We start from the raw sequence: 20837 nt of genomic DNA on the forward strand, positions 1-20837 counted from the left end.
GTTTAGTTAGTGACAAATGCCTCATTTGTCATTAAAATTGGAATTGATTTTGGAAAGGGTAACTTTATTTTCCAGCCTTTTTTACTACTGTGTATTTTTTTTAAAAAATGGCTGCTTTAATAAATTCCTTGCCAGTCAAAAAGGAGTTATTAAATTTGCTTTGAAATACTCAGTGGCTTTTGCAAGTAATATACTCTCAGATATTGCATAACGTTTTTATACTTTAGTATTAAAAAGTAGAGCCAAAAACCAAAACAAAACTTGTTTTAGTGTGAGTCTGTGTGGCATATTTTTATTTTAAAAGTAAATGAAATTAAAATGTAAAACTTTACTTTTGTGGAGTATATATGATGAATATGTATGTGTGCATGTAACTTAAACATTGAAATATACTGCTTCTAAAATGGAACTCATATTTGTTTAGTCAACTTCATTCTATTTCTCTGTCCAGATACATAAAACATACTAGATTTTCTGGTTATCATTTACTTATGCAATATTGGAATCACTTAAACATAACTGGAGATCATATTTGGTTATGTGCAGGTGAAGTAGCTGTGGTCTGACTTGTGTAATTTGGCATTTGTTCACCATAAGGAATTCCAAACTAGCCAGCTATGTCAGGACAAACAGCCCTCAGAATCTGAGTCAAACTATTTGCTCCTAGATCTCCATAACTATCCCCAGGAACCCAGCACTACATCTATTTCACAAGCCAAATCCTAGTACACAGAACTAGTGTTACAAATAATGAGTAACCAGCTAGGAATGAAAGAAAGTCAATAAGATAAATAATGTGTAAGGAGCTTCCTTAGGAAAGAATTAAACGACTAAACAGCTATTCATAGTGATATCTAGACTGATAAAAGTGTTCTCATTTACTAGTCATCTTTATTGCTCTGTTGACCGGATAATCAATTTTCAAAAAGCAGGTGAAATCACAGTGGCAGTTCTGATGTCATTGTGAAGAACAACCCTAAGAATTGCTACAAGAGGCAAAGCCAGTTTTAGAAATCTTTATGCAAGATATAGAATGCAATCACTCTAGGTTGTTGTAGTATCTGGTAATTAATTGCTCACATAAAAAATGTTGAAAAATGTTGTTCTTTTTAATATATACAATCAAAAATATTATTGTCAAGAAAAGAATCATCCTTTGATCTTCAAATATTAAAATCTCACACCAGGAAAAACAAAACAAAACAATAATTTCAACTGCCCATAGCTGCAAATATTTCTTTTTAAGCTAGATATTAAAATTATTTTTGCTTCAAGTATTTGTATGTTGGACTTATTTAAGAAGCTTATAGATTATTTTGAGGTATTGTAATCTCTGAATTTGTTGAGGACTATCAGCAAAGAAAGTTTCTCAAGGCATCTTTTGATAAATGTGTACCCTGTGTCAAACATGCAAGTGTTGTCCTCTACTAACTATCTTTTAAACTGTAAAAAACTAGAGATAATTATCATGAGATGACATTCAACCTTATCTTGAAGTGTGTGGTTTATAGCATGCATTGTAAGTATGTTCTGTGCATATGTGCTTGTAGTATGGCAGGAAGCCCCCATGTCTCCCAGCTCTGCAACTAGAATCAAAGGGATCTTCGATGAGTGGGGTGCTTACCATTAAATATTCAAACCTAAAATGTTTTATGTATAGCGCTCATACCAATACAACAAACAACAATACTTAACCTTAATTCCCCACTTTTGTCATGAAAGCAATCCAAACCAAAATGGCAGAAGAGTTGGCATTTAAAGGTCCTTTCTGCCAGAGGTTTGTTAGCCTGGGATTACTGGCTCTTTGCTTAACTTACAGTGTTTTTAAATGATATATTTCACTTTATTTTTCCCTTTTATATTTAAATTAGGATAAAGCTTCTTTTACATGTCAATCCCAGTTCTCTCTCCCTTCCCTCCTCCCCTGCCCCACACTGACTCCCTATCCCATTCCCTTTCTGCTCCCCAGGGAGGGTGAAGCCTTCCAAGGGAGATCTTCAAAGTCTGTCCTATCATTTGGAGCAGGTCCTAGACCCTCCCCTGTGTGTCTAGGCTGAGAGAGTATCCCTCTATGTGGATTGGATTCCCAAGGTAATTTATGAGCTTCCTTGAAAGTGCATATGAAACTTTATATTTGAAATATTTCAATATTATTTTGAGATTTTTAGAGAATATAATTGTTTTTCACTGCAAACCACAATTGATGTAGACTTTCCGTTATTTCTCTTATACACACAAACACACATACACACACTAAACACATCTGTTTTCTTCCACTCTGAAATACACCGTTTATCCATAGACTAAGTGCCTCTTTTGTAACACAGAAAATGCTTCCAACTTAAGTTTGATAAAGTATGTCAAAATTTATGGTTCTTGTCAGTTGATATGTTCTTTACCATGTATTAATTAAGCTCAAAGCAATGTTTTATTAAAATAGTATATATGAGTTTGTGGGTGCTTTTTCACAATGGAAAGGAAAAGGTTTGGAACACATAACGAACATTATAATGCAAATTTGTTGATATTTCCTGAATTATAGATTTAAAAATCAAACCAACAAAAAGTAATATCCAGAATACAAAAATTGTGGATGAGTTAATGGAACATTCATCCTTCCTTCCACTTTAAGTAATTCACAGTCTTACTCACATCTTCCAATAATGAATGAACTATTTTGATGATTTTGAAATATCATATCAACATGTATATTAATACGTAATTCATATACACATTATCCAAACATGAAATTTATTCACACTGAAGGCTGTACATTTTGAAAATCAATACTATGAATATAGGTATTACATTAAATCACAAATTAAGCTTAAACTTTACACAATATTGAAACCTAACTTGATTATTAAAATAATTTTTCTTTTAGATGTTTCAACAATTCAGTAAGAAATAAAAGTATTTTATTTTTAGACTAAAAGAACTGGTAAGTATTATACTGCAACAGTTTGAGTTTTCTGATGTAAGGCAATCACAGTACAGTTCTTACGAATTGGCTTACTGAAACATTGAACTTGGATGTTGGAAGAATACTCATTGTTCATTTACCCATATTGCCTCATGATCGCACCATCACAGTATCCATGTGATGTATATTCAAGTTCATGCCTCGTATATTAGCAAAAGATGCTCACAAACATATAGCTTAAGAATTATTCATGTAGATTTGCTCACCACCATGAATATTTTGCTTATATTATACAAGAGTCTACTTTAATGTTGTAATTTCTTTGCTGTGCCATTTACATGATTTTCTTTCCTAGGCAAGCTGATGTATTAGAATGGACATTCTGAAGGGGTATGATCTAGGCTTATAAATACCGGGAGAGTCAAAACTCAATGTTATGGCAAATCAAAGTCAAGCTTCTAGAATGTTCACTGGTGTGCCTACGGCAATGTCATGTGACTGAAACGCTGTTATTTGTGAAAGCCAACAAGGAATCATGAAAAGGCTTTTTTTTTATTACTCTCATCTACAAGGTAATTTCTCACTTTTAAAGATAGTTAATAAAACAATAAGTCCTTTAAAATGTGGTACACTGAAACAAATAGAGGTTTTTTTTTAAAAGAATAGTAAACATAACTCAGATCATTTTCCTATAAAGAAGTGGCTTCAGAAGTCTTTCATATTTTAAGTTTCTTAGTTTACAAGCCATGCTTGTGAGCACACATAAAACAAAAAATTAAATAACAGAAATGTAATATTGCCAAAAGAATTCATTTACCATCTCATTGAATAGGGAAACCTGGGCTTTAAAATGCTGAATATTAAGTTGTTAACCTTATGAGCCTAGAAACAATTCCATAGCAGTGAAACTAATCATTGATGGCATGCCTTTATTTTTATATTAAATACATACTTGTTGAAAAGTCAGAAAAGAAACAAGTCTTCAAGAGTTAAACAACTTTATTCCTCAGAGGTAGCAAAACATGATGTATTTACAACTATAACACAACTTCCTAAAAAGCAAAATTTTATTAAATACATTAAAATGATTTTAAAACATGAAGTATAGACATGAGAAAAAAGGAGTGCCTTTCTCTTTTAGAAATGCAGCCAATTGCACATAGAGAATTGTTTTTTTTTTTTTTTTTTTGCTCTAGCTAATGAAAAAACTAAGAAAACAAAACAAAAAGCAAGAATGATCTGCCCCAGTAGGTTAGTGAGGGACTGCATCTGGAAGCATTAGGATGGCTCTTTGAGAAGCTGTATAGCCACTGCTGGATACAGAGGAAAGGACAGTAGGCCAGAGGATAGGATCTGGGGCCTTTATTGTTGTCATTAAAGTCTTACATAAAACTGTCTCCACATTCCATAAAAATGCCATGGTGCTTCAGGAAAAATACAGACCTGAGACAATAGTTTATTTTGGCTGGATTTAAAGTTCCAGAACTGAAGAGTTACTGCCAGAAATAGGAACCAGCTTTGAGAAAATTTTCAGTGACCTAGGATGTAACAGAAGTGCTCCAACAGTCACACTCTGGTGCTTGGGGTCTGAATCAAGGGTTCTTTGTTATGGACCTTGTGGCATAATTAATCACTCACACGAAGTGAAGAGGCTTGGGCTTGGAGTCTAGTTACCCAGGGAATTCCCTCTTCCTCTGGCACCCACTTGCCAGAACAGCTATAAAATAGGAGAAGAAATGTTGCACTCTATAAATGATTAATCACGGCTGATTTACATGAAATTAAGTTGTTCAGAAGCTAAGATATCTTAGACCTGTGTTTCAAAGGCTCTCGTACAGCTCTCTGAAAACTACTCAACTTCCTTCTCTGTTTCGCTTACTTTCCCCTTCAAAATGTGGAGTTCTCCATAGGTTGTGCTTACTCTGAATTTTTGCACAATTTCCAAATCTTGCACAGGTCATAATTTTCAAGATTAATAGTACTCAACAAATATTCATTGAATACTTTTAAAGCAAGGTATCATGTTAATCCTCAGGAAACAACAATATAGAATTCACTTAGAAATGGAGTTTCTAAAAGTAGTGCTGCTGGGCAAAGTAAGAGACAAAAGTAAATACAATAATAGATTTAATAATCAAATAATGTATTTTTCTGGAAAGAAAAACAGATAATTAAAGCAGGAAAATATTTGCACAAATCAAAGATACATGAAGGATTTCATGGTGGCCAAGGCTGTAGATCACTTAGTAGAATGCTTCCCTACATGAATTAGGCTCTGGGTTTGAATCTCAGCAGCAAATAAATTAAGTATGGAAGTGCCTACCTGTAATCCCAGCACCTGGGAGCTAGAAGAAAGAGGATCAGAAGTTCAAAGCTAACCTCAGCTAAGTAGTGAGTTCAACACAAGTTTGGTTTATATGAGACCCTATCTAAAACAAGAAGTAAAAGCTTCATATTCCTCTATAGACTCTAACTGGATAAGTACAGTGCTTTTCCTGGCATTAAGAAATCTTCTCTTTGCAATAAAGACCATTTGAGAAAAGATCTTCACCAAACCCACATCTGACAGAGGATTGTTCTCCAAAATGTACAAAGAACTCAAGAAACTAGACAGACCCCAAAACACCAAATAATCCAATTAAAAATGGGATACATATCTAAATAGAGAATTCTGAATAGAGGAAACGCAAATGGCCAAAAGGCAATGAAGGAATTCTTCAGCATCCTTAGCCATCAGGGAAATGCAAATCAAAACAACTCTAAGGTAACATTTTACACATGTCAGAGTAGCTAAAATAAAAAACACTAATGAAATCTTATTCTGGAGAGGATGTGGAACAAAGGGAACAGTCTCCATTGTTGGTGGGAATGCAAGCTCGTATAGCCACTTTGGAAATCAGTTTGGCCGTTTCTCAGAAAATTGGGAATCAACCTACGTCAAGGTCCAGCAATACAACTCTTAAGCATATGCCCAAAAGACTCACACTCATATCACAATGAAATTTGTTCAACTATATTCATAGAAGGATTGTTTTTAATAGCCGGAACCTGGAAACAACATAGATGCCCCTCAATCAAAGAATGGATAAAGAAAATGTACATATACACACTGGAGTACTACTCAGCCAGAAAAAACAATGAAATCTTGAAATTCCAAGGCAAGTGAATGGAACTAGAGGACACCATCCTGAGTGAGGTAACCCAGACACAGAAAGACAAACATGGTATGTTCTTACTCATAAGTGGATGTTAGACATAGATCAAAGGATAACCAGCCTACAATCCACTACAGAGAAGCGAAGAAACCAGGAGGACCCACCTCTGCGAAGGGAAAGGGACAAGACCTCCTGAGAAAATTGGGAGCATGATGGGGAGGTGAGAAGTAGAAGAGTAGGGAGGGAGGAGGGGAACATGAGGGATCAGGAAGGTCAAATTGTGGGAAGGACAGAGAGGGAGATCAAGGAAAAAGATACCTTGATAGAGGGAGCCATTATGGCGTTAATGAAAAACTTGGCACTAGGGAAATTTCCAGGAATTCAAAAGGATGACTCCAACTAAAAATCTAAGCAGTGAAGTAGAGGGTACATAAAATTCCCTTCCCTTATAATCAGATTGATGACTACTTTAATTGCCATCATATACCCTTCATCCAGTAACTGATGGAAGCAGAAGAAGAGATCCATAGCCAAGCACTGGACCAAACCCCTGGAGTCTAGTTGTAGAGAGAGAGAGGAGTGATAATATAAGCAAAAGGGTCAAATCCACTCTGGAAAAATCACAGGAACAACTGACCTGAGAAGGTGTGAGGTCACTGACAGCTGGGGAACCTACATAAGACTGAGACAGAGCTAGGCCCCTTTAACGTGGGTGAGAATTGAGGTGCTTTGGCAGTCTATGAGACTACTAGCAGTGGAACAAGTATTTATCCCTAGTGCATGAACTGGATTTTTGGACCCCATTCCCTATGGAGAGTTACCTTATTCAGCCTAGATACAGGGGAAGGACCTTGGACCTGCCCCAAAGATGTGATAAACTTTGATAATTCCCCATGGGAGATCTCTCCCTCTCTGAGGAGTTGGATGGGGGTAGAATGGGGAGATGGTGGGGGAGTGGGAGGCTGAGAGGGAGAGGGAACTGGGATTGGTCTGTATAAAAAGATTGTTTTAGAAAGAAAACCACAAGGGTTAACATTGCCAAATTGTGGAACTGAGTCACAGCTCCTGCAGCTGAGCTCAGGGAACATTTGGAAAAGGTAGAAAAAAGGTTGTAAAAGATCAGGAATTTAGATGTAAGAATGTCTCCTAGAAATACCAGAGAAGCTATACCCATAAGTCTCACCAACATGGCTGCCTAAACAAGACCTGAGTAGGATAGGCACCAACAATATCATGAGTATGAAGTACAACTATGAATGATAACGGTCACACCATGAAGACAGGATAAGGTCATGTGATACCCTCAGTAAACTGCAGAATGAGGGGAGTGCTTAGGTGTTTCTAGATACTTTTTCATCACAGCATGGACATCATCCCAGGTGAGAGTTTAGAGACTGACCTAGGGAACAAAGGACATTGAGAGTATGTCAGACCTCTGTGATGCCAGAAAGCCCTCAAGAGCACTCAGCAGGCCTCCAGCAGATTTTGATATTCCTGGACCAATAAGACAGAGCTCTTCTCTCCTCACCACACTACAGAGACTAAATATAGAGCTGGATCTACATACCGTAACCTTGGGCAATTCTTTCTAATTTCTCAAAGTGGTTGTTAGGTCCAAACATTCACTTCAAAGGTTGTTGAAGTACAGCAGCTAGGTAAGAAAGGATGTCTCTATCCCTGCCTTTATCATCCCCCACCTGACATGCCCACTTGGAGGATTTTTCATTACTTACAAATCAGTAGGTGATGCATTCAATTCTTCCCCAAAATCATGTGAACCTTCTTTCCCAAGCTTCCAAAATCTATCCCAAGTTTCTCATTTTTAAGCTCAATAGTCTGTCCACCTTTTCCCTTTGATCAGAACCTATTAGTGTCAATTTTCCATGAAAGTTCTTTGAAATGATAAGAAAATAGGAGCCCATTACAGAATTTTTTTTGCTTATGTTATTGAAATACTTACTGAACCCAATTTATATCTTACCTTGCTTTCTTGGCACTGGCACTTGGTTTTTACCCTATCTTTAAAAAGTATTCTTCTTGTAGTTTGACAAACTTCCTGTATGCAAATGACACTGGTCTTTTCAACTGAATATTAAAACTTTGGATCTAATTGCATCTCCAGAAAGGAATTATTATTAATAAAATCTTTACTGATTGCTTCCTATGTGACATAAATCCTCACAGAGGATCATCTAGTCTATGGGTTCATCTAGTGCCTATGGTACTATGGTTGAATCAGGTGACTTATCCATACTCTCATAGGACACACTGAGACTTTGGCCCCTCTTCCTCTTTTTTTTTTCTTTTTCTTTTTTTTTTTTTTTTTTGGTTTTTTGAGACAGAGTTTCTCTGTGTAGCTTTGGAGCCTATCCTGGCACTCGCTCTGGAGACCAGGCTGACCTCCAACTCACAGAGATCCTCCTGCCTCTGCCTCCTGAGTGCTGGGATTAAAGGCCTGTGCCACCCACACCTGGCCTTAAGAGGTTTTTTGTTGTTGTTGTTTTTCCCTCTTCCTCTTTTTTATTTCAAAACTACCATAAGGTAATCATGACTCCTCGATCACTCACCTTCACCTTGATATTCTGCCCTCCCACATACACAAAGGCAACCAGGTCAAGCTATCCTGAAATGACAGCTCAGAACTCTAAAGCCAATACAAGCCTTTCTGCTTTATAAGTTACATATTTTATATACTTTGTCACGCTAATGGAAATCCAATGGAACACCACTTAAATTTATAATATCGCTGTTTATAAATGGAATTTGATAGCATTTTCCTCACTACTGCTGTAAAAATTTCTCAGAATTTCTCCTGTCTAAAGCATTTAGAGAGAATGTCATCTACATTTGTAACCATAGTAGTTCATGCAAGGAACGAATAACAGAAATTTAAAAAAAAAAATCATGTGGCTGTTCAAAAAAAATTGGTGGCAAACAGAATACTTTTATTCAACTCAATTAAAAATGATAACATCATTGCCATCTTCAATATAAACATAAGGAAACTTTGGTCACAACATAGATAAGTACACAGTAGGAAGTCACCAAGGACACAGAGGGACATTCCTTTTCATGACTGGGTAGCATTAAAAGCATAGAGGACTAATAGTTCCAACACAGAAGCAGGTAATTGGATAAGTGCTAAGAGAACACAGGAAATTAGCCCATAAAAAAGAAATGAAGAATGTTTTTCATCTGCTATTATAGAAAAATGTTTTGAGTGACACATTTATTAATGAAAGATTGCATGTCAGATATATGGTATGTACCTTAACCCCAGGAATGAGATGTGATAAAAGGTAAGAGGATGGAAAATGTGTGGACTAAATACTGAGACACTGGGAAGAAAGAAAGAAGAAAAGAAAGAAAGAAAGAAAGAAAGAAAGAGAGAGAGAGAGAGAGAGAGAGAAAGAAAGAAAGAAAGAAAGAAAGAAAGAAAGAAAGAAAGAAAGAAAGGATGAAAGAAAGAAAATTCTAAACAATGTAAAAGACAACACTTATGGCTCAGCCAACAAATGTGTCCTGGTCCATTAGTACATATTTTTATTAATTATTTGCTAATTCAATACATTAAATTTTGATCATATTAAACCCTTTTCCCCAAAACTTCCAAGAAACACCCCCAATTCCATATACTCCCATTTTGTGTCTTCACTTTTTGTGTGTCACATTTTAAAATCCATCCAGTCAGTGTAACTAATACTGGCTCTGTATCCTTGGGTGTGGCTATGCAATGGAGTGTTCCACCCACTAAGGATGATAGCCTAGTACAAGTTAACTCTCTTCCACCTCACAACTGCCAATCATGAATAGCTTCTCAGGTAGGGGTAGAGCTTCCTAACAGCCTCCCCACCCATACTGGGATTTCAGGATTTGGTGTATCTTGAGTTTCCACTGCTCTTATGTGTGCTGTCACTGTCATAACCTGTTGTGAGTTCCTATGTGCAGCTACCATGTTAAGTCTAGAGAACAATGTTTTGTTGTTGTAGTCAACCACCTCTGTGGCCCCTATAATATTCTTGTGCACTCTTCTATTACAATCTCTGAACGTTGGAAGGAGGGATTGTACTGTGTAGATTGCATTAGGGCTGAGCATTACACAGTCTCCTATTCTCTGTGTATTGATCAGGTGTGGTCCCCTTGTTATTCACCATCTGCTCCAAAAGGAAGTTTCTCTGATGATTTGAGAGATGCACTAATCTACGGGTGTAAAGATGAGTTGTTAGATGTCTATTTAATACTATCCATTTAGAAGAGCAACAGCAGTAGATTCTCTCCTAGAACCCATGTGAAGTCAAGCCACAAGTTCTTTGCTCCCATAACAATGGCAAACATGGGTTCTCCTATGTGGAACAGGCAGTAAATCCAATCAGAAGTTAGTGGTTACTACCACATTATTCATGTCATTCTGAATGCCACTAGTGAATTTATTGTGCGTGGCTAGTGATCATTGTAGCTTGCTGGGTTCACAGCCATGTAAAGACTGATGATTTCTTTTCTCCTCCAATATTGCTCATTGCCTCTTCCAGAAGTGTGAAATCTAGCCAGTAAAGATGAAGCTTATTTAAATTTACTGCACTATTTGATAACATGTTTGAGGATAATTATGGATGTTGTGACTTTTAAAAATCTGTGTTTTCATTTCTGCAAGACTCACTCATTATGCTTTTGTGTTCTATCATTAACTGCAGTGAGTTCCAGTCTCTAATATATAATGTGACACTTGAGTAAAAAAGAATTTTACCATTTAAAAGAAACTGCCAAGTGAACTTGCTATGACTACTATATAATAGGACATTTTTAGAATACTTTTTTAGAATTGTGTCACAAAGGGAAAACTATTGTTTAATTGCTCATGTATCCTGAACACTCTTGCTATATAATTTGCAACATTCTTAAAGTGTGGCATATAGAAGCATAGCCTATAAGTTGCAATGTTCTTGTAAACTCAATTTAAACAACCTTATTTTGTTCTCAGCCAGATAAGTACTTCCCATTTTTAAAGAGAGTCTCACCAGGAAATGGTACTTACATACTACATGTAGGGAAGCATTCAGTCATCCTTCACTAATACCAGCGCTAGGCCTTTTGGAAATAATCCTCACTAGTAGAGTGAGTTCCCTTCCTTCTCAGTGTTCTGGGACATGTGGCATGAAAGTGCCAGTTAATAGTATCAGATTCTGTTGATTTCTGAATACTGAATCATGTTGCAATCCTTAATTGTAAAGCATTATTCTCACATATTACTCAAGTCTAGTGTTTTATTTTTTTTCTCTTCCATAAAACTAAAGCTTTTTCTTCTAGGAAGACAATCCTATCTTCATAAAATGTTTTGGGAATAATTGTTTCTGCTATTTTTCTTGATATATTATATAGAACCACCCAAAACTTAAGTTCGGTCCACTTACGTTCGGAATTCCCAAGTAAAAATCTCTGAGTTTTGTTGATTTCTCATTTGGAATTTACAAAATCAGAAACTCAATTCTCTTAATAGATTGACAATTGCCCAATTCAATTTTTCATACTAGGCAACTTGTAGCACATGTGTTTTTAATAAAATTGATTGATTGTACCTGTTTCTGACATTTACCTTTGAGTAGTAGTCCACAGTATTTCTTTGTCTTTGTGCTGTCTGTAAGATATGTAGGCCTGATGCTTCCTGAGGATTTTGAAACTTCATTGTTTTCCACTGTTTTTGTAAAATACCCATTTTATCATCGAATACTAAATTTTTGTTTCAATGATGTTATCTATTGTTTTCCAGTTGTCAACTTTATTGATTTTTCTTTTAGCATCAATATCCATAACCTATTGGTTTATAGTACCCCTTTTTGCATATCCTCTCTAATTATTTTATCAAGATATCTTGTCAATTATTCAGGAAAAGTATTTTAAAACCCCTGTTGTAGTTATGCATCTGCCAATTTTCTTAAATCCTACCAGTTTGATTTGGCATTTTTGGAAGCTGCAGTTTGATTTAGTTACATTTTCTCAATGGTTTGATCTTTCATTATTATAGAAGTTTCTTTTTGTCTCTGGTAATATTTTTGCTCTGATATCACTGAAATACAACTGCATTTTCTTGCCTTTAAGTTGACATGTAAGAAAACAATCTTATTGAATAGAGAAGAAAAATGCAAAGAACACTGGGCTATGTAATAACAAGAGTTGAGTCTGCAACCTAAACCACTCAGCCATAGTACCTCCAACATCCTGAAGTCTATGTACCATTCATTCATGAATGTTTTCTGTCTTTATACTGTCAATTTGCACACCATTGTATTTAAAGTAAGTTCCTAGCATGCAGCAAGTAGCTGATCCATATTTCAACCAAATCTGCATATCTCTGTCAGTGGTAATACATTCAGTCCATTAACATGGTGTTCATACTGGTATTCTAGAGTGTAAGTGTAGTGTTTATTTTCTCTTTGTTTCCTCTTCTCACTTCTACTTTTGTCTTTATTATTTGAATACGTTGACATTTACTGAAAATCCATCATGCTTTTTTGTTACATCTACTATATCTCTCTGAGTAGCTACATCAAAGTGGTTGTGAATATTACTGTTAATAATAAATCACAGATGTCTTCATTCTCTCAGCATGAGCAAAGACAAAAAAGCTTATCATTGTTTTCATATCATTATGCCTCCAGTTTATATCATTGCCTTCACAAGTTCCTTTAAATATATCTGGAGTGTGTATAAACCATAATATTTGGGTTGTTTTTGCAAGAAAATTTACATATTTATCATAAGTTAAGGGGTTGATAGTAGGGTAAAATGAAATGAACTTGAAAATTTTGAAAGGGCAAATAAATTTATATCTGTGAAATACAAAAGAGTGTCTAATCTCTGTCCTAACAATGGAAACACTAGAAAGTAAGTAATTTTAAGTTAATGCCAAAAGTTCCAGTCAACTAGGGGCGAACCAGCATAAGACTGAACCAGGGCCCCAGAACATGGGTGTCAGTTATGGGGGCTAAGGCAGTCTACGGGGCCTCTGGCAGTGGAACCAGAATTTATCCCTATTCCACAAATGGGCTTTTGGAGCCCATTCTCTATGGAGGAATACTCTGTCAGCATAGATACAGGGGGAAGGGCATAGGTCCTGCCCCAAATGATGTGACAGACATTGGTGATCCCCCATGGGAGACCGAACCCTCTCTGATGAGTGGATGGGGGGTGGGATGGGGAGATGGTGGGGAGAATGGGAGGATGGGAGGGAGAGGGAACTGGGGTTGGTATTTAAACTAGGATTGTTTTTAATTGAAATGAAAATAAAAAAGTTCCAGTCACTATAAAAACTTCATTCTCTTCAAAATTATTCAGTTGCTTACTTCATGTTTTTTAACAAATGTTGCATAAAAATTATTTCACTATCATTGTCCTAAGTATAAGGAATGAAAAGCTCTATCACAGTGATCAAGCCTAGGAGATACTTGTCAATAAATCACTTTCATGTAAAATTACATTCAAAATGTCTAACAAGTCCCATGAACCCTTGAAAGGATAGGCAAGCACTTACCAGGTGAGATTCAGATGGCTTAGATTATGAAATGGCTCTGTGGCTGGGTATTAGAGGGTGAGCAGAACTTGTGAATATGCAGAAAAGTATTCCTGACAAGGAACTGAACTTGACAAGAACAAAATCTAGAAATTTGTAGGGTTCAGAATAATCTTTTAAAAGTCATATTCTTCTACAGTTAAAACTCAAAACATAATGAGAATGCAATTTGGGAAAAAGAAAAACAGCACCAGAAAAATGGCAAACAGGGAGTGAATATTCTGTAGCTCAGTGATCTAAGTCAGGGTAGGACGACAGGTGTGGACCCAAAGAACAAGGGTAGATCCTTATCCCAGCCATGCTTTATCCATGTTGCTCATCTTTTCCTGCCTTGATTGTTGTTCTAGTCTTCCTCTCTACTATTACTTCCCCCAAACAAATACTGATAACCGTTTGTCTCTAGTGCTATTGAGTGCATCATTGGGGTAAGAGAGAAAAATAATTCCCTAGCCTGATAATTCTAACATCTCACCATAAAAGTGCACACCCAACTTGAAGAGTGGTGAGTGTTCAATGAATGCTAAGGCATGCCATGGTCACATTCCACTTTTTAATAAGTAGAAAGGAAGCTTTGGAATAAACTGAAGAGATATGATGACAGGTGAATATCTGCATTTCTAAACTGCGTAGCACAAATATTAACCAGCTGTAAATACCATATAAAATTGACATACTTACATTAAGTTATTAAACTCTTTATAACCCTCACTTGAATTACTTCACATAGTACTCTCCATAGTACTCTCAGGATTCTAATTTTTTTGGAGTTGTGCTGATAACAGTTTGGGAGAAGTATATACAATATTCTTCACATTCCTTGATGGATTAATATATCTAAACATTTACAAATTAATTTGGTCAAATAGGTCTGTATTAAAGTATACCTTTAGCTTTCAGAAATTGCCCCTCTTTCATTTATTCTTTGGCATTTTCATATATGTTATATATACTACTATATACTATATATAGTACTATATTATATATACTACTATAACATTATATATGTGTGTGAGTGTGTGTGTGTGCCAAAACCATCCTTATTACAATGCTGTGACTCTCCTACTATCAGTGAGAGCCTTCATAGTCAATACATATACTCCTTCTATGTTTATGACCCACTGTTTAATTGCAGTTGCTTAGATAAATGTATGCAAAGTTATATTTATTGGATAGTGGGCATTATACCCATAGTTACAACACTAAAAAAAAAGATACTCCCTGCTCCATCGGGTCTCTTATGTCTTCCTTCCTTCCACTATTCACATGTTTTAAACTTAGGCAATGGTAGTCACTCAATAAATAGTTTATAAATTCTGGATGTTTGAAACAATGGGCAATGAATTAGTCATCCTGAAATATGAAAAGTCACCTAAAATTGGCCATCTTGAATTTGTTTTCTATTTATTACCAGGCAAACACACAACTTCATTTGGTTACAAAGAATACCTCTACTGTCCCGTTATTATCACAACTGTTCTGTAGCCACAAAAGGAGCTAATATTATAAGATTCAAGCCTATATTAAGTTTGACATCACTGCTGCCATTCTACACGATGAGATAACTGTCAAGTTCTCCAGGCAGTGGATAGTGAAGAGCTGGCATAAAGAAAAAAATCTGTTATTTTCAGAATATCTGTATAGTCTTCTAGCAAAGAATAAATATCTTTTACAGCACAAAGAGTTGAGAGAAAAATAAAATAATAAAAATAAATAAATAAAGTATGTTTCTTAATAGCTGAAGTATGTAAATGTCAGCCTGAGTGTCACTAGTCCTGGAATTAGTAAGAAGGCTGTGTGTCCAGCTTCCCCTTACCCAATCACTAAGGAAGGCTGGTGATGATCATTTCTGGTGTGGATTAAGGAACTTCAAATTAGAAAATAAAAACTGTTATGTCTATTTGCCTTCTGGTTAACATTTAAAGAAAATGTCAGTGGATGATGATTATGCAGGGAATTCTAAATTTAGCCTTTTTTAATGTCTGAAATGCAAGCTCTAATAACATAATATTAGAGATGTGTGTGAATTTTAGTGGTTTTCACTAATAACACTCTTTTTAGATGTGTGTTTTAGTGGTTTTCACGAATACTATTTTTCTAAACTAAAAGGAATTAAATATATAGACAAAGAAATTAAAAACAGGTTTTTTTTTCTTTTGGTTTTTTGAGACAGGGTTTCCCTGTGGCTTTGAAGACTGTCCTGGAACTAGCTCTTGTATACCAGGCTGGTCTCGAACTTACAGAGATCTGCCTGCCTCTGCCTCCCGAGTGCTGGGATTAAAGGCGTGCGCTGCCAATGCCCTGCTTAAAAACATTTTTTGTGGAATTTAAAGAGATAGCTCAGGAGTTAAGAGCAAGTACTGCTTTTCCAGATGATCCATGTTTGATTCTCAACTCTCAACTTCCCCACATATTGTTTTTTATGTTGCTTCATAACTGACTGTTAACACCAGCTGTAGAGACATCCATACTATAGATGTGCCTGTACACACACACACACACACACACACACACACACACACACACACACACACACACAGGCACAAAGACACACATGTACATACACACAAACACACACACATACACACAACTGAAAATAATTAAAGCAAATTTTCAAAATTCTTATTTTTAATAGTTCATGGATCAATATTCTATCATAACCCAAAATGGGAATGTCATCTGTTTTGTTCTCAAGGGAGATTATGGATACTACCAGATCAGAACCTTTGGGTGATATTAAATTTAAAATACAGGAACAAAGAAAGAATGGGAAAATTAAATATATATTGTAATTTCCAAGCAATGTAATTTTTCAAGGTGGAGAAATACATTAATCCCCTATAGGAATCAGCAGACTTCCAATTTCCATAGTGATATAACTCAGATTCTGATATTTTTGGCTTAGAACAATGGAGCAGACCTTCATTCCTTCAAAGTTTTTCCACTTTAATACCCACACTGTGCACTGACTGAGAGCACTCTGGGTGATTTATTTGTATTTCTTCCAGAGATTTATATAGAATGAAATCACCACAAAAGATTTACAACCAAATGCTTTGCACGTAAAAATTTAAAAGTTGAAATCCTTTAAACCAGTGAAGACTTCTGTAATAGAAAGAAATAACTCAACAAATAATGCATATTCCATGTTCTGGCTGCTAACTGTATGACATTATCAATATCCAAATAGCAGAAGTCCCAGAGTTCAAAGGCTCTGGACTGCCTTACCAGAAAACTGAGGAATATACACAATTCAATTTTCATGTATACTCATGTTGTGTTTATTTTCACACGTGTATTGCATCTACTAACCAAGTGGATAGGTAGAATGTTAACCTTCCTAGAATAAATGTCGAAACACTCACAAACTCTGAAAACCAATATAAGCATAAGAAGATTCAATACTTAAAAGTACACACTCATCTCATAACCAAATCTCTCATGTTAGTTAATACTAGAAATCGTAAATAAAATAAATTTATTTATTTACTTTATTTTCATGTTACTGATGATAAAACTAAGGGTCTTTTTCACGCTAAGAAAGTGTTCTAATACCTATCTATCTGTCTGTCTGTCCATCCATTTGTCCATCCATTCAGCTCTATCATCTGTATAGTGTGTGTGTGTGTGTGTGTGTGTGTGTGTGTGTGTGTGTGTGTGTACATGTGTATAAACTAACAATCTCAGGTATCATTCCTCAAGTGTTATCCATTTGTTTGTTTGTTTGTTTGAGACAAGTTCTCCCAATGGTCTAAAATTAGCCAAGAAGGCTAGGATGGATTGACAATGTGCCCTAAAATTTGCCTGTTTCTGACTGCAGTTCTGGGATTACAAACCCAGACCAAAATGGTCAGATTTATTTTTTTTAATGTGTGTTTAGAGAACAAAGCTCACGTCCTCATGGCAATCACCTTATTAAACAAGTTACTTTCCAGTCTAAGTCTTTGAAAAGAAACAGTTAGTATGCAAATTATTTGAAGTCTGAAACAATTGCATAGCATTAGCCATTGAAATAGAAGGACTAGCATTATGTGGAAGGAGAGCATCAAAGAAATGTGAGGATTAGGAACAAGCTGAGTGTCAGCGCCTAAGCTGCTGAGAGAAAATGGTTACTTCCTTCATTCTTTCAATACATCCACTTTGAAAAGCATATCAACTATTAAGATGAAAAACATTTTTGTTCAAATAAAAATTTTATTTATCAAGCACATTCATATTTTGATTTTTGCTATTGTGACAGAACAAATATAACCCACAGTTGATTGAGTTCAAAGAGGAAATTATTATGAAAGACAGAGTATAAGAGTTTTGCTCTGTTATTGACAAAAGTATGTTCCTTTTATTTTCTGTTTGAGAGTTTCATGCATGCATATAGTATATCCACCCTCCATTCCCTCCTCTCAATCTCCTCACTATCATGAATAACACCATTCCTTCCCAATGTCACAAATTTTAAGAATTTGTTTCCACTTAGTGTTTAAATTCCTGATCCCACCTATTGTTTCCAGTATGCATATGGGTGTAGAGGCATCGATTGAAACATGGGTTGCCTCTCAGAAGCCCTATACTAGAAGGTAAAACTTTCAAATTTAATTGGAAGAGCTGGCGAGATGGTTCATTCAACAAAGACACTGGGCACACACACACAAAAAAGTCAAGAGACTGAAGTCACTCACTGACACCCACAAGGAGGGCAAAGAGAGGAATCTATTCCTGAAAATCATCACCCGCCCTTCACACATGTGCTGTGGTATGGATGCCACTTTTCCGTCTTCCTTCCTGAGAAGACATGAGACTCATTTTGTCTTGATGTACATCTAACCTGGTGAATTACTGGATAGAATCCACAGACATTTTATTTAAAAGGATTATTTTTTTATTAAGATAAAACATAAATCTGGAATATCCTGAGAACAAAAAATACAAGCAAAGAACAGGAAGACCTCCTTAATCAGTGCTTGCCCCTGACTACTCAGTAATGAGGGGTTCTCATTCAAGTTCTCATATGAAGATCAATTAGCATTTGGATTAAAGAAAAATGTAAACAATGAGGCCAGCCTGGGCTACAGAAATAGTCCCAAACCACCTTGAGCTCTAAGCCCCACCTCAAAAAAACAATAAAATGAAAATATAAAGTAATTTAAAGCTGAAATTATCCCGTGGCCCATTCAATTATGGGCTGTAAACCCTATCCTGTACTTTTCTGAGTCCCCATTTCCCAAAAATCAAGCTTTCTTCTTAGAGCTTTCCCCCTGAGCATCCATCTTGGCTTGCTCATACACTTTTGGTGAATCAGGGTTTGAGGTTTGCTTGAATATATGACCTTATGCTGTCTGCTCCACTATGCATCAGGTGTGGAGATCCAACTATGCCTCCTCTTACATCTCATATCCACTTATAAAAAATTTTATTTTCAAGGTTGAAGCAAAAGTGACTTTTGTTTTCCTGGAAGTCTCCTGTTTCAAAGGGCTCAAAAGTGATTTGTTTATTTCAGAGGAAACGGAGACCATTTGGTGATGACAGATTTATTGGGTAAGTAGACATCATACAAAAGGGCTCTCCTTACAGCTCAAGCTTCCATCTAACCGCACTCTAAATGTTCAAGATAATGTGTGCTTTGGCAAATAAAACCCATTCAATTCAATGCAGTCACTTTTCTGAATGTGCACACTTTGTTTCCATATACCTGGAGAAAAGAAAACAGGTTACCCTGAATTATGACCAAAAATAAATAAATAAATAATGCAAAAAAAACAAAACAACATAAAACCTGGATGAACTGTGAATGACAAATATATTTTGGATATAATATAAAGGCACCAGAAACAAAACATGATGAATCATAAGGATTAATGTAGACTATCTGATATTACTAACAGCCCAGTGGAAACACCCCTTTATATTCTAAGTTATGAAGTGTTTTCACAAACATAAGTATTATATATTGCTCACTTGTCTTTGATGGTACATTTGTAACACTTTTCTTTAAAGACTAAGTGCAAATTCCTGAATATCTGAACACATTTAACTAAGAACACAATTTCACACATGAAGGACATGAAGATCTCATCAGTGAAACTCATCTGTTCCAGAATTAATTTAAAATAAAAGAAGCACTGTCAAACTGATGTTCATGTGTGTCTTCACATCAGTAGACTAGCAACTGAATCCTAGCAGTAAGTGTCTAGGACAACCCTTACTTTTGAAAGGAGTCAGGCTAATCATTACTAAAAGTAAAGGTTTAGCTGTTTGCTGTCTTCTTAAAGAAAAGAATATGACTTCAGAGACTGAATTATACAAGAGACAGTCATGGAATGGTCCCTAAGAAGAAGGACACCTGTATACATTGTTCTTAAGGCCCGCAGTCTGATCCTCAACTCTCTCATCCTTAAGGCAACATAAATAGCATTGATAGGTTTCAAAGTCCCTTCCAATTCCTTTATTTTAATATGCTGAAGAAAACCCACAGACTTTATACATAGAAGGAAAGCTGACTACCACTGAGCACTAGCCCTTTCCTAGGATAACTTTGAATTAAAATGTATTTTGTTTTTCTCAATGATTCCCGGAAAAGCCTTGGTGCAATATGCAAAGGAAGAATTAAGAACATTAACAAGTATACCCTAGAAACATTTTGTGCACATTTCCAGGATCTTAAATAATACTTACATTTGATCTTAACAGGACCCCTTATACTTTTCTCCATAGGCCAAGGCTTGTGAATTTTCATACATATGAATATATATTACTAAAATTCAAGAAAGGGTGAGAGCAATTGACATAGGCATAATCTGTTTTTGTGAAGCCTCCTCAGATTCTCTGGAGATTTTAAAGCCTTTAATGGGTTGTTTGTCACATCAGTGCAGTTCTTGTTTCTGTCTCAGTCTCCAGGAGTGTGAATTTGTTTATACACCTCAGTGTACCCTCAGCATTGTGACACAGGAGATATTCATACTGGAATCAGTGCCCTTAAGGAATGACAAGCCCATGGTAGCAGCTATTGCATAATTCCTGCCTGGGTGGCTGGGCTGAGGCAGGCTGTATTATGATCCTAATGAGCATCCCTTAAAATAACCTAGACAACTGAATCGAAAAGTATTCCAACTTTGCTCAACAGTACCACTGCACTTCCTAAAGTTAAAAGGTGATGCAAAATAAAGTAAATAGATTATAAAATATAAAATAATAAAGTTCAAAG

The 20837-nt window shown here is 35.8% G+C and overlaps 1 protein-coding gene across 1 annotated transcript in view; it reads right to left on the minus strand.

Moving 5' to 3' along the window:
* Positions 1 to 20837, minus strand: part of Meox2 (mesenchyme homeobox 2) — a 62124-nt gene that overhangs the window by 25618 nt on the left and 15669 nt on the right. The gene's annotated exons all lie outside the window — the stretch shown is intronic.

Source organism: Cricetulus griseus, chromosome 5, assembly GCF_003668045.3.
Source record: "Cricetulus griseus strain 17A/GY chromosome 5, alternate assembly CriGri-PICRH-1.0, whole genome shotgun sequence".
Classification (NCBI taxonomy): domain Eukaryota; kingdom Metazoa; phylum Chordata; class Mammalia; order Rodentia; family Cricetidae; genus Cricetulus; species Cricetulus griseus.